General features: G+C 48.6%; 1 protein-coding gene across 2 annotated transcripts in view; it reads left to right on the top strand.

Annotated features, from left to right (window-relative positions):
- NEDD9 (neural precursor cell expressed, developmentally down-regulated 9) overlaps positions 1 to 15,255 on the top strand; it is a 286,512-nt gene that overhangs the window by 220,687 nt on the left and 50,570 nt on the right. The gene's annotated exons all lie outside the window — the stretch shown is intronic.

Raw genomic sequence — 15,255 nt, 5'->3', positions numbered from 1 at the left:
ACGTGGAGTGTCTGTCTCTGAGACTTTCATGGGTCCCTGGGAACAAAGCTGGCAGTGGAAGGGAACTGGATTTGAATGGGGAAAACTGCAGTCAGGCTCGGCTCCCTGGGCAAATCACTTCCACAGAAAATGAGCAGGCTTCAGCTTTTTCCTCCCAAAACCATGGTCCTAATGTGAGTCCTGCCCCCCTTAAAGGGGAGAGAGAACCGTGAGAGCCGATGGCGCTTCTGGACATAGCTTCTCCACAAAGAGAGCCGTTGTTTTCCTCTGCGGTGTGGACTTGAGCTCCTTAACTCCCCTGGACTTTCATATCCCTCTCTGTTCAGTACTAAACCTTCTGAGATGTCCCCATCCTAGGTGTCCCATTAAGAGAAGACAAGAGACCCAGAAAGGTGATTTTTAACAAAATAATAACCACCACAACAAAACATCTTTATTGTTCCCTAAAACATTTATCTTCCCTAAACTGTTGGAATGGGGCTAACTATATTAGTTAAATTCGAATTAATGTCTCCATGTCGAGAGACTTAAGATCAAGAGAATGAAATAATAAGCAACCAGTTTTTACGGGGCTTTATTTTTTATAGGATTGCATGTATTCTTTCCATTGTAGGCTTTATTTCTTTAAAACTTAAATTAAACAGCCACTTATCCCCCGCTCCATCATCTCCTTCAGTCTGCTTATAGCAGCAAACTTCTGGAGGCATCTCTACAGGTGGAAAATCCAGGCGCAGTACCTAGAGAAATCAAAATATGGTACATCGACCCACCGTTAAAGATTATAGTAAAAAGTAGTAAGGAATTTGCAGGTGTGTCGTTTTATTCCCCAATCTCGTCAGAAGAACCATTTTCTTGTAGTTAACCAGGGGATTCTGCCTGGGGCCTTGTTAAATTGATTTGCAAATAAGAACTTTGAAATCTGTCAGGACCGTGAAGTGTAAAGGAGTTCGGTGCTCACAGGAATGGGAGGGGATCCGCTGTGCCCACTTCTGGAATCTCAGAGCCGAGGGCTCAATGGCTTCCCCAGCACCCTTATCCCAAGGGAGCAATCATAGTCAAGCTCAAAGACCATCTGGACTCAGCTAACTGGTCTCTCTGGGATCTGGGAAGGAAGGTCCCCCCACTGGGTGGGTGTCAGCATGCAGGGAGGGGACACCGAAGCACCCTGTCCCAGGACTGTCAGCTAAAACCTGGGTAAGTTCAAAGTGTGGTCCTGGGCAACAACAGCCTCTCTCCTCTTCAGTGGTTGACACCCAAGGAAGCTTTCCCTTCCCCTTCCTTAATGATGCTGAGGAAAAGGAGAGATGCTGGAAGCCACCCCACGGAGGAGACTAATGGAGGGTGACATGTGGGGATTCCAGCAAGGCTAGCATACAATTGTCTCATTTTCATGGTGTGTCAAATTGAATTGAGGCTTTGGCTACTATGCTTGTCATGGGGCTCTAACTCATCCAGAGCCAGCGTTTCACAGAATTGCGTGACTTTACACCATCTTTGACCTCGAAGGACAATGGCCAGTTGGGAGAAAGAGCAGCAAGGGCTCTTTGCCCTCCTAGTCCCAGCTTTTCCCACCCTCCCAATCTCTGAGCACAAGCTGGGTGGATGTTTGGCTCTGTCTTGGCCACGTCCATCCATTAGCACATGTCTTCATGTGGAGTGACAGAAAGAGGGAGGCCTCATGGCCCAGACCCTTCTGTGGGTTGCAGAAAGCTAGGAAAGACATGGTGCTGGCAACAGCCTCTCAGAGGCCCTTGACTGTGGCTGCTACACAGGAGGGCAGACCAGCGGCAGGGGCTAGAAGGAAGGCCATGCCCCCAGCCAGAGCATAACCTCCCAGCAGGGGAGGAAAATGCAGTATATAACCTACCAACCCAGTAGGAGTATCTACCATGAGCAGAGGGCTATCCTGACAGGCAGACAACCTGATGTGCACACATTCAGCAATTAGTTATCGAGCACTTACTATACATAGTTACACTGTTACCTAGTAGGTACTTGTGGCTGACACTCGTACTCTAATGCCCATTCTCCTCTTCCCTAGTCATGGAATGACCACCCAGAATAACTACATTTCCCAGCTTCCCTTGCAGCTAAGCAGCCATGTGACCAAGTCTGGCGAATGGGATGTGAGCAGAGGGTCCCAGTGCATTTATCAGGGAAGAGGCACATTTTTTTTCACTGCCCTCTTCTTGCTGGCTGGGGTGACACTGATCACCTCAGAGAAGATGCTCACTAACCAGGCGCACATAGGGGTTTAGATCTCAGGTGTTAGTGGAGGGCTGACAAGGTCAACATCTGATGGTGGAGGTCAGCAGCCTGGAGACTCAGGAAGGAGTTGCAGTTCAAGGTCAAAAGCAACCTCTGGAGTTCCTGTTGTGGCTCAGTGGGTTAAGAACCTGACGCAGTCTCCATGAGGATCCAGGTTTGATCCCTGGCCTTGCTGCCAGCAGGAGATCTGGCGTTGCCATGAGCTGTGCTGTAGGTCACAGATACAGCTTGGATCAGGCATTGCTGTGGCTATGGTGTAGGCCAGCAGGTGCAGCTCCAGCTCAACCCCTAGCTGGGGAACTTTCATGTGCCTCAGGTGTGGCCCTGAAAAGAAAAGAAAAGAGAAGCAATCTTCCAATGAACCAGAAAGAGCAAATGTTGCAGTTATCTTGCCAAGGCAGTCTTCAGAATTCCCTCTTGCTCAGGGCAGGTCAGCCTTCTATTCTCTTCAGGCCAGCAACTGATTGGATGATGTCCACCCCCAACTGGAGGACAATCTGCTTTACTCAAAGTCCACCAATTTAAATGTAAATTTCTTTTCTTTTTTTTTTTTTTTTTTGTCTTTTTGCTATTTCTTTGGGCCGCTTCCACGGCATATGGAGGTTCCCAGGCTAGGGGTCTAATCGGAGCTGTAGCCACCGGCCTACGCCAGAGCCACAGCAACGCAGGATCCGAGCCGCGTCTGCAACCTACACCACAGCTCACGGCAACGCCGGATCCTTAACCCACTGAGCAAGGGCAGGGACTGAACCCGCAACCTCATGGTTCCTAGTCGGATTCGTTAGCCACTGCGCCACGACGGGAACTCCTAAATGTAAATTTCATCCCAAACACCCTCACAGAAACACCCAGAATAACATCTGACCAAATATCTGGGCGTGGTAGCCCAGCCAGATTGACATGTAAAATTAACCCTCATGGAGTCATTGGCAGGTGGATGGGTGACCATGGAAGCACTGTAAGTGGGTGGCATGGCCGGGGGGGACCCCACCCTGTGTGGCATCACTACTGAATGATCAGGTAGAAGAGAGAGCAGGTAGCTGGCGAAGAGGCTGCAAAGAGACTTGGCCAAGGCCTTAGAGACCAGCCCATCAGGCAGAGCCATGAGCAGCTGGCAGGGCCACTCAGGGAGCAAAGCGGCGCCTCCACCCCCTGTCGGGTAAGTTACCGGAACTGGAGAAGGTTGGGGTAGCTCTGGCCTTCAGGAGGCTTACTGCCAACCACAAAGCCGACAGTCTTGCTTCTAGATGAGACTGGCCCTGGGGTGTAATAAGCCAGAGGATCTGATGGTTTCCAGGGTGGCCTTCCTCTGTGGAGGCCCCGGAGGCCAGGAATCTGAACACGTAACAGAGCAGCCAAGGCCCTTTCCTGCCCAGGTGGGGAGACTGTTTGTAATAGCTGTCTGTATTCTGGCTGTTTTCCATAGAACAGCAGTTTCTTCATCAAGGTACTTTTCTGGCACCATTTCGAGGCTCTATAGAAGCGCAGTGTTGAAAAAGAATAAGATTATTAAGAGTATGGGATTTGAAGCCACAGGAGCCTTGGTTAAACCCTTGCTGTGTGACCCTGAGCAAGGCGTATACCTCTCTGAGCATCAGCCTCCCCATATGCAGTGTAGGCTTCCTAACCCCTACGTGATTGGTTGTTATGGGGATTAGATATGCGCTTAGCTGTATCTGGCATGTGATAAGACCTCTAAATGGTCAATCCAAAGAGAATAATCTCCCTGTCTCCAGGAGAACGTATTTCTCCCCTCTCTCAAGGCTTTGCCCCCCACCTCTCTCCAACACTCCCAATTCCTGCTTTTCCTTTCTGTATTTTAATGACTGTCTTTTGGTTGTTATCACTCCGCATTCTCTCACAAGTGCTAAATGTATCCATGTGTTCATAGAACAGACACCATCCTTTTAGATGCATAAAAAAAAATTCATAGCCAATCTCATGTTTGTGTTAGCCTTTGGAACTGCACTAGGAATAAATGTGTGAATTCAGTTATAAATCGTTATTGCTAGACAGATAATCACATGGTGGTTGTGGTTGCCAGGGGTTGGGGGGAGGGGTGGGAGGAGCAGGACTGGAGGATGATTGCTGATGAGCATGCGGTTTCTTTTGGGGGTGATGGAAATATTTGGGGCTGAGATAGTGATGATGGTAGTCAACCCTGTGAATAGACTAAAACCCACTGAATAGTACCCTTTTTTTTGGGGGGGGTGCGGGGAGAGCTATACCCATGGCATGTGGAAATTCCCAGGCTCAGGGTCACATTAGAGCTGCAGCCACCAGCCTACACCACAGCCACAGCAATACCAGGTCCTTAACCCATTAAGCAAGGTCAGAATCAAACCCGCATCCTCATGGACACTACTCAGACTCCTTGCCACTGAGCCACAACAGGAACTCCCTGCAGAGTACATTGTACATGGTGACTTGCATGTATATGAATTGTATCTCAGGGAATTACCTGGGTCACATAGGGGGATCACCTGCTTCTGAGATCAGTCACTGTGCAAACAATAAAGCACTGCCCACCACACAAGGCAGAGTTAGGGGGTCACAGGTCATACACAACTGCGCCAGGATGCCAGCATTAGACCAGATGGAACAGACAGGGAACTCGGCACACATTCAGGAAAAGGACCCAGCAGCAGAGGCTAGAGTACAAGAAGGCGATGAGGCTTAAGCTGAGGATGAGGGAGGAATGGATGGACTTGAAGAGACAAATAAGAGACATTCCAGGGACTTCCCGTTGTGGCTCAGTGGCTTATGAAACCCAACTAGGACCCACGAGGGTGCAGGTTCGATCCCTGACCTCCTCGCTCAGTGGGTTAAGGATCTGGCATTGCCCTGAGCTGTGATGTAGATGGCAGACCTGGCTTGGATCCCACATTGCTGTGGCTGTGGGGTAGGCTGGCATCTGTAGCTCCAATTAGACCCCTAGCCTGGGAACTGCCATATGCTGCAGGTGTGGCCCTAATAAAAAGAGAGAGAGCATAGTGTTGTCTTTATTTGTTGTTGTTGTCTTTTTAATTTCATTTCCAATTACAGTGATTTCGAGGGGAGATGGGAAGACTGGTCTTCAGGGCAGAGGAGTTGGGAAAACATACAGGGAGGAGGCGTAACAGACAGTTTCTTGATAATCTGGCCTTGACTTGAAGTGGGAGGATGCAGGCTGTAGTCAGCGGGGGCCCTGGAGCCAGGGAGTCACTCATCACTCATTCAGATGCCTCTGTACACCTGTGTCCTGTGTCCTGGAACCTGTGGTGAAGATGGCCTCCTGGAATGAACACATTTTGACTGCCCTGGCCTTTGTAATTTTTCATGATAAGAGTTTCCTAAACTCTGAGGACAATGAGTTTCCTTGTTTGAAAGAAGCACAGAGCTGCAAGGCACAGGGGGACTTCCTAGGCAGCCATCTTATTTTATGTGGGTATGAGATGAAAAACCTCTGTAAGCTGTGCTAAAGTGGGTAAAGCGGGAGCAAAAGGAATGTGCACAGGGTTTAATACCACTGTGAAAATTCAGGGCGGACTTCATTGGCTAAACCACAGCACGTCCGGGAGCTTTCAGTGAAGAGGTTGGCACGAGGCCTTGATTTTTCTGCAAAATGCTGTGGGGTCACCTCCAAACTACCATGCCGAATAAGCAGCTCAAACCCAGGGCCTGGAGTCCCATCAAGGTGGCTCATGGCTGGGACCCAGGGGAGAGAGCTGTCTTTGCGTTTTCCAAGGAGCTGGGACACCAGTGGGTGAGCACATCAGGGAGGGAATGAGAGCAGCCTGGCATTGCCCTCGGCCTAAGGCAGGTGGTGGGTTTCCTAGCCCAGAGCCAGACTCACACGGTACAGATGTCCATGTGCTTGCAGTCCAGTTCACTGGACTACTTTGCAAGGTCCCTCTTTGGGGTAAATGGAGGTCTGCCTCTCTGGCATTCTTTTATCCTTTGATATTAACCTCATTATGATTATTTTGTTAGCAGCAGAGCATAGTATGACTGCTATTTAAATATCTCGGCCTGTCTCAAAGTTCTTGTCTGCCGTGAAAAGAAGTGGTTTGGCATCAAGTGAAAGTTTTTAAACATCCATTTTCCAGATGGACCTCTCTGTTAAATTTATACACACACACACACACACGCTAAACCATGTGAAATGCTCCTAAGTGAGCATTATTGTTTACTAGACTTCTTATTCCATCTTATGGCATTTTATAGTAAAATATCAGCAAGCTCGTAAAGAGGGCTTTTTTTAAGGTCCATAATCTTTCTAACCATAACAAAGGGGCGGTAAATATATTGTACAAGAGTGCGATGGAAAAATGTGCTAAAGTATTTCCATAAATCAAATGTAGCACGTTGGCTTTGACTCTAAAGCCTTAAATTTAGTAAATTAGAACCAGATGATTTTAAAATAGAAACTTACATAACTGTACGGTGTGATTTTTTTTTTTTTTTTTCTTTACGAAGTTTATCTTCACCAAGTCCCCTTGGCGGCTACCGTAATAGGTATTTAAGACGTGAGGGTGTTTTACATCTTTGCAATTCCCACGGTGCCCCAAATTCTGTTGGGCAACTAGTCAAGTGTTGGTGGACGGAAGAATGAAAAGTCAGCAGTGATTAACAAGTACGAGTTAATTGGTCAGGAAGTGTGATATAAATGTTTATACAGATCTACAGGTAGACAAAACACAGCTACCCCGCATTTAACAGTAAAACTATGCCTTGCTTTTCCTTTCATTGTGAAATCGGTGTATCTAAATCAATGAATCTGAAAGAACAGGGTAGATCTGCTTCTTATTTGGGTCCCCAGAGTCCCAACTGGAGTTTTCCTAAGTCTCCATTTTATTTCTGCCTTCTTAGAAGCTGAAGTCAAAAGCTCCTTCTGTCATTTCTCTCTCACAAACAACTTCAGAACATAACTGGGAACTCAGTGCAGCACATAGACCGAGACCACCCCAAATGTGGTCCATGGGGGATACAGATGAATAAGGTCTAGTTGCTGCCCTGTAGGAAAATACTTTCTGGCAGAGGGTTAGTCAGTTGCAAGTGAAAGAAGCTCAACCCCAACTAGGTTAAGCAGAAAAGTGTGTTTATTGTTTAGGAATCGGGTTAAGGGCAAAGATGGGGTGTGACTAGATCCAGAGGCACGGACAAGGATCAGGGATCTCTCCATTTCTCCACTCCAAAGAGCTCGGCTTCTTTGGCCTGTGGACTCATCCTCCTCACCATGGACCCTCTCGACAAGGAGGAAAAGAGGTTCACTCCCAAGCAGACACTGACTGCTTATGATCCAGGGAAAGAAATGTCCCCTCTGTCCCAAGCTTCATCTACAAATCTCAAAAAAGGTCTCAGAGTCACTCTCTCTGGGTCCCATGCCAATTTCTTGGGCCAATCACTGTGGACCATGTGGGGGTCCATTCTGTGACAGACCAGGCCTGACGGTGGTTTGGGATCTCCATTAGTGGAGAAAAAGAAAGGAGGGTATTTGTGCCACAGATACGGAGGGTATGGAATTGACATGGCTGGTTGGATGTGGGAAGAGGAGGGACAAAGAAACAAAAGATCGACTTGAACTTTTGATTCTAGGCGTTTTGAACAATGGTGGCATCATAAATCAAATAGTTGGAAGTTGCCACTGTTTTGGTGGGAAGTTCCTGTGGGAATTAGCCACAGTTTCCCAAAGAAATGGAACCAGTAGCCCAGTAAGTAGGGTGTGTGTGTGTGTGTGTGTGTGTGTGTGTGTGTGTACAGAGAGAGACTGATTTAAGGAATTGGCTCATATGATTGTGGAGGCTGACAAGTCCAAAATCTGCAGTGCAGGCTGGCAAGGCGTAGACCCAGAGAAGAGCTGAGGGGGCAGCTCAAGTCCAAAGACTGTCTGGAGCAGAATTCCTTCTTCCTAGAGGGAACATTGGTCTTTTTTCTCTTAAGGCCTTCAACTGATTACACAGGCCCACCCACATGGTGGAGGCTTATCTGCTTTGCTCAAAGTCTGCTGTTTCAATGTTTTTCTCATCTGAAAAATATCTTCACAGTATGTCTAGACAAGTATTTGACCAAATAACTGGGTACTGTGGCCTAGCCGGGTTGACATATAAAATTCATGGTCACAGTATGTGAATGTGAGCGATTGATGAGCAGCCTCTGGAATATTTGGGTGCAGGAGGAGATGAGAGTTCGGAATTCAGAACACAGGTCAGGGGACATGATTGTCATCAGCACAGAAATGAGAGTAGAAGTCACTGGAGAGGATAAGATGGATAAAGGAGAAAATACAGACGAAGAAAGGCTGAGAATGCAACCTTGGGGAAAGCCGGCCTGGAATGAAAACCAGTTTGCAGTTGTCCCTTGGTATCTGCAGTGGCACTGGCTCCAGGTTCCCTGCAGAGACCAAAATCTGTGGTTGCTCTGATCCCACACAGTCACCCTCTATATCCAGGGTATCTGTGGACTCAACTCGACCATCATCGGCAGGTGGTCGAATCTGTGGATTCGGAACCCACGGGTACAGACCCAGGGAGAGAGGGCAAGAAGAGCCCATCACTGTGATCACCGTGGAGGCCAAAGGAGGAGGTTTTCAGTACAGGTGGTGGTAGAGAGTGTCACGCGCTAGGCGATGCAAGGGACCAGGGACAGCCCCCCCCCCCCCCACCGCCCCGCTTGGGCAGGGGAGTGTGAAGGTCTCAAGCTGAGCTCCTGAAAATGCCCATCTGCAGGCCCGCCCGGGGCCCCACACTGCCCAGGCTCACAGCAAGAGTGAAACTGAGAGTGAGCGCTTTGCAACCTGACAGCAATTAGGAGTCATTGTATGTCAGTTGAATTCAATAATAACAACAGCAAACAAGGCTGGTATTTCCTAAGTCTTTTTCCTTCTGTTTTTCTAGTGACATATTTTTAAGTAGCTCGCGATGGCTTGGGAATGGAAAGCACTGATACTTTACAGTGGAGAGCTTGGGACATGGTGGCCTGGGTGGAGGTAGATGGAGCGAATGGCAGAGGCAGAGGCAGGGAGGGCAGAATGGGAGGCCAGGACCCGCTCACTGTCCGGTGGTGGGAAGTCAACGGAGAGCATGGGGAGCGCACTCTGCGTGGTGCTGGGGGAAGCAGAAGTGCCAGAGGAGGGTCCTGGGGCACTTGGAGGGGGGCTGGTTCGTGTCCATACTCTTGCAACCACGATTATAAAGTATAAAAATCCAGAGTTCTTTCAGCACTCATTTGGCAGCAAAACCTGACCGGATTGGCCCAAGGGTAGGCATAGTCTTCATTTACCCACCACGCTGTGGAAAGTCAGACATCTGCCGAGATATGAATGAGGCTGCAGACGAGATGCTGGCCCCAGTCCCACTGGGAGTTTTGTAGTATGCCGTGTAGACGCTACATCTGGTTTTAAAAACTGAAATATTCTGAATTCCACAACCCGTCTGGCGTCCAGGTTTTTGAACAAGGAACCATGGATCTGTGTTTAGGATGAGGAGGCCTGAACGCGCTTGCAGGGCACAGGGCGAGGAAGGTCAGGGATGGGAAGCAGAGAGGGAGGGGTGGGAAGCGGAGGCTTCAGTGGGCTTGAGAGGGGAGAACAGAAGCACGGAGCTGTCCCGTAAGGAGGCACGCTTTTTCCTGCTGACCTGGAACTGCACAGAGGTTGCCTTTCAAGGACAGGGAGCGACTCTGAGATGGGGGAATCCAAAGGCGAGGAGCACACGGCCTCCGCCTTCCTGGGGGGAGAGCCCTGACTTGCTCTTTCGCTCACCTCCCCCTCCTCCCCCTTCCGGAGACCAGACGCTCCACAGGCTGGTTGGAGCAAGAGTTATGAGAGCCACAGGCATCGAAGTGCATGAAAACCTTTGCAAAGCACCCCTCCTTGTCTGCATCCTCGGGTCTGAAATCACAGCGTGCCAGGCCTTAAGCAAATTAAGGGAACTTCTGTAACATCTGTAAACCTCAGTGCTGTGAGTGAGTGAGCCTGAAAGTCTGTGCTGGCTCCTGGGCAGGGCTTGTCCTGGGCTTTTCTTACAGAGAAGAGAGCTGCTCTTTATTTCCCAGCTTCAGTGGGCAGGAAGGAATGCGCGGTCCACGAGCCCTCGGCCATCAAGGGTGGACGCTGGTGTCTCCACCGCCGCGGGGTCTCCGGCCCACGCTGGAAAGGCATTCCTCCAGCAGACAAAATCGAAGCATGCTGAGAGCTGGAGCGCTTTGTTTGCTTTCTAAAATGAATCCAACTCTTGCAAAGCTTGGATTTAACCGAGCTGAGCCGGCGCGCTCTGTCCCCGCACCGCATTCCTCTCATCCCGCCCTCCCCCTGCAACCCCAGGCCCCGCATTACTCGAATTCCTTTGATGCGCTCATCAGCGCCAGCTGGCGGCTGCCGGGGCTGGTCAGACGGGCCGGATGCCCTGGGACAGGGCCTGCTGGACCTTCACCGGTCTCAGCTGATGAGGGACACGAGGCAGGGATCCTTGAAGGACTGGGTCAGCCGGGCCCTTTTCAGGCCCCAGGGGAGAAACGCATCTCCAAACCCTATTGCAGTGGTTACCCGGTGCCTCCAGTTAAGTGACTGTTTAGTGCTTAGAACACCCCCCACGACCCTCCCCCATTCTTCCCCACCCACCCGCACCCTGGAGTCAGGCTGGAAGCAGGAGGTGGAAGATGCCTTTTAGCATCCGGAGAACGGTGAGGCTCGGGGGAAGACTGGAAACAGAGCACCCAGCCCCACCCGGGAACTTAGGGCATGTGGTCTGGTCTGTAAGCCTCTCTGCTTATTCCACCTAGAAGTTAGCAAAAGGCGGAGAGTGGGAGGGGGATTGCAAAGCTCTGGCATAGCACACGTGTTATCGTCCTGGCACGTAGACAGTGATGCTGGGTCCTAGCCCACGGGTGGTGATGACATGCAGGCAAAGACTTTTCAAATTTAAGAATATACAAAAGAAGAACAAGAGTTGCCAAGAAGGAAATGTGGTGCCCGTGTCCCTTCCTTTTAATACATGCTGTATAGCAGTGTTACCATGTTGCACCATGATGTCAGAAAGGGTCGATGCCATCTTCCAGCCAGTCATGGAATTCCTGTTTATTTGGTCTTGGCAGATCACCTTGACCTTGTAAAAACCCACAGTCCAAGTGTCTACCAGCAGAAGAGATTTCCATGGTAGTTTCACCTAACAGATTGTTTATTTGGACAAACTAGAGTGTGCAGTGACAGAACACCTCAGGGCTGGAGAAAACAGGAGGGAGCCTTTGCCAGGAGTCTGCACAATTTTTCTGGTAAACTCCTTCTGTTCCACTGAACTTCATTCCTTTGCTCAGCTGGATGCATATAAATAGCAGAAACTCTATCTTCAACACATTCATGAAGAGAAATAAACCTAAATCTTTATTGCTTGTTTCTCACTTTTCTTAGTTCACCCCAGAGTTACTCCCCCAGATCCTTCATAAAATACTAAAGGCCAAGATGGAGCCTCACAAATGCTTGTCATATTTTACTAGAGTTGAGTGAATTTACTTAACGTATAATTTAATCTGTTTTGGGTTTTTTGTTCTTTGGTGGGGGGGAAGGTAGTAATTAAATATTCCAAAGTTATAATAACAGTAGATGTACGTATATATATAAAACATCAGAAATCTTGCATGTGTTTCATAAATCAAGTCAAGGCATTGCCCACAGTCACCCACTAGTAGGAGTCTTTGTAGGTTTTTGGTAGTACATTCGTGGCCCGGTGTTACATGTGTTCTTGCAGGGTTTTATCAAGGACTCAGAGAGGCCTAAGACACTCGACGTTAGCACTGCACCCTTGAGAAAATTAAAAGCCACCCCAAAGAGCCTGGGATGGATGACAAAGAGAGGTAGGAGGGGGAGGGTGGTGGATTTTTAAAAGGATGGTGACAATGACACACTTATAAACTTGACAGAGTGAAAAGGGGCAGTCAGACCTTGTAAAGTCTTCATAGTGTGGGAATCCACCGCGTTAGGCAACGAAGAGTCATCTGGAGGAACCATTTCTCATCTGTTTAGGGCCCCACCCCACCCCAGGTGGCTCGTCATGGAGTGAAAATAAGAAATAAGTCAGGGAGGAACCAAATCAGAAGCAATTTGGGGATCATGAGTCAACAAGTCGTTTTAGTAAACACCACCCTCCATCTGCAGAAACAAATATGTGAAAACAGTGCTTTAACAACTCTTTCAGGAAATAGGGCTTCTTCCTGGGGTAGTGCTGTGAAAAGCGGGGAAGATGAGTGCGTGGGGTTTGGGTGGCCTTCATGAGGTCTCTTGTGCCAAAATATGAATGGAAGGAAAGTGAATGAAAGCTCCCCTCCACCCCACCTGTGAAGAATCAAGCATCGGAGACTGTTCTGACCATTTCTCTAATAAGAGACTTTCATTCATTCCAAGAGTTGAACCAGCTCAACAGATGCAAGAGGGCTCTTGCCTAGACTGAGAGGTGTTCAGCCACCTGCCTGCTGAAAAGTGACTTATTTCTTCCACGTTGACGTCAGTGAAGGCAGGGCGCTAGGACAAGACACAGGCCTTTGAGAAGACGCAGATGAGATGCAGTTACCTACACAGGTGTAGACAGGGACTCAGCGGAAGGTGGTTCCTCTTACAGGCTGCTTAAAATCTCCCCATAGAGGAGGACCCTCAGGCGTGAAGCAGTACAAAGCTCTAAATGACAATCCCTACGTGTAACACTGTATGCAGCATCCTAGGAGATTCTCTGTCCATGTAAGGATTCCAAGGCCTCACACCAGGCCTACTGACTCCAACTCAGAGCAGGGAAGCTGAAGCTCTCACAACTGCTTTTTAGGGAGACCAGATCTGGGAAGCACAGACCTAGGCCACAGGTGATGAGAGACACAGGGGAGTAGGAGTTGGGGGCCAGAGATCTACAATGGAGAGGTTTTCTAGGAAAGGTTCCATGAGGGAGATGGGGTGCAGACTGGGGGAACGATGGGATTTAGGAAAGCAGTGGATGAAAGGAAGGCAGTGTAGACAAGAGAAACCACACCACACACACACACACACACACACACACACGAGCTTGCAAGAACAAGTGAGTGAGGTATGTGTGTCAGCATGCACACTACTAGCCCTAGTCACGACTCGAGAACACACAGGGTTTCCTCAGGAAGGTTTAGTCCCACTAGGGTGGAAGTACTAATTAATTGAACTGAAAAATGGGGCCTCAGATAACAAAGGCGCCCAGAGGAAGCCTGGTGGCCACGTGGCACACAGATCCTGGAACCAGAAAGCCTGGGTTCGCATGCTGGACCTGCTGTTCCCCAGCCTGGACCTCTGTGCAAGCTATGGAACCTCTCCAAGTCTCAGTTTGGTGACGTATAAAATTAGAACACAACAACCTACCTCATAGAGTTGTTATATTAGATGAATATTGAATGAAATAATGTCTGTGACTGCCTAGCACAGGGCCTGGCACCTGGGTTTCCACTGAGACTGAAAGAGGCAGGGGTCCGAAGATTGAAGGAAAAAAATCTGGATAGCTCATCTTTGTCTGGGGAGGTTTCCAGAGACTTGTAGAATTGGAAAGTTGTTGCTTCAGATTAGTAATTTTTTGGAAATAATTTTGGTATAATAATAGATTTTTTAAAAACTAGTATCAAACTAGAAATGGTGAAACATGGCTTAGAACGGGTATATCCAGAGGGTCTTATTGTGGCTCAGCGGGTTAAGAATCCAGCTAGTATCCATGAGGATCTATGTTCGATTCCTGGCCTGGCTCAGTGGGTTAAGGATCTGGTGTTGCTGTGGCTGTGGTGTAGGCTAGCAGCTACAACTCTGATTCAACCCCTAGCCTGGGGACTTCCATATACCATGGGTGCAGCCCTAAAAAGCAAAAAAAAAAAAAAAAAAAAAAAAAAAAAGGAATGGGTATGCTGTCTAGGTTGTTTCTCTGGGGATGTAGAAGGCTTTACTCTTTAATCTGAACTCAGGAATGGATATATCTTGCACTGTTCTAGAGAGTGGATTGGCAAACTTTTCCTGTGGAGGCCAGATAAGACATTTTTTCAGCTTTGCAGTTTTTAATCACCTCTGTTGCAACCACTCAAGCCTGCAATTGCAGCTCAGAGAGAACGCATAAAGAAATTGGTGAGCCTGTGTTCCAATAAAACTTTATTTATAGACAGTGAATTTCACCTAATTTTTTTCGCATCTCATGAAATATCATCCTTCTTTTGATTTATCTCAATGATTTGAAAATATAAAAGCTATTCTCAGCTTGTAGGTCATATAAAAACAGGCGGCCCACAAGCTGTGGTTGCCACACTAACCTGCGTCCAAGAGCCGGAACTGCCACAGGCTCTGAGCTGGCTTTGAAGGGGCTCATGCGAGCTCCATGTCTAATAAATGTAAATGACGCTACTGCCCTCAAATGCCAGCTTCCCTACTCCTTTCCCAGGCACCAGGCAGAACCTCAAGATAACATACATTCTTTGAAGATGCCTTTGTCCTCTTATTCATCAGAAGGCATTTAACCTCCATCAAGGGATAAGCCTGCAGGGGACACAGAGTTGAATAAGGTACCAGCTTCCCTGGAAGCTGGAAAAACAGGCATCAAGAAAGCATCAGGATACAATGTGGAAAAGCCTTATGACAGGGCCATGTTCTGAGTACAATGGAGGCCTGGTAAAGGGTGGGAGGAATTCGTTCTGGAAGGGCGAGGTGGGCAGGGTTGGGGGGTGTAGACCAGGAAGCACAAAAGGGTTAGTGTTTAGGCTGGGCTTGATAGCAGAAGAGTGAGGGGAGGACATTCTGGGCAGAGGGACCCATCTGGGCAAAGTCAGGACAGTACAAGCATCTCAGATTTGGTGAGTCCCCGCCCCCCTCCCAGCGTGTGGCTGGAGTGTGAGATGTGGACCCGGGGGGATGGTGGGAGATGGAAGGGAAGGTGAATTCCGATTATAGTTCACGCCAAAGTGCATGGATTCTGTTTTTAAGTCCTTGGAGTGTTCCTAGCGTTTTTTAAACACAGTATGACGTGATCCGCT

Source organism: Sus scrofa, chromosome 7 (assembly GCF_000003025.6).
Source record: "Sus scrofa isolate TJ Tabasco breed Duroc chromosome 7, Sscrofa11.1, whole genome shotgun sequence".
NCBI lineage: Eukaryota > Metazoa > Chordata > Mammalia > Artiodactyla > Suidae > Sus > Sus scrofa.
This window is presented reverse-complemented; position numbering and strand designations above follow the sequence as displayed.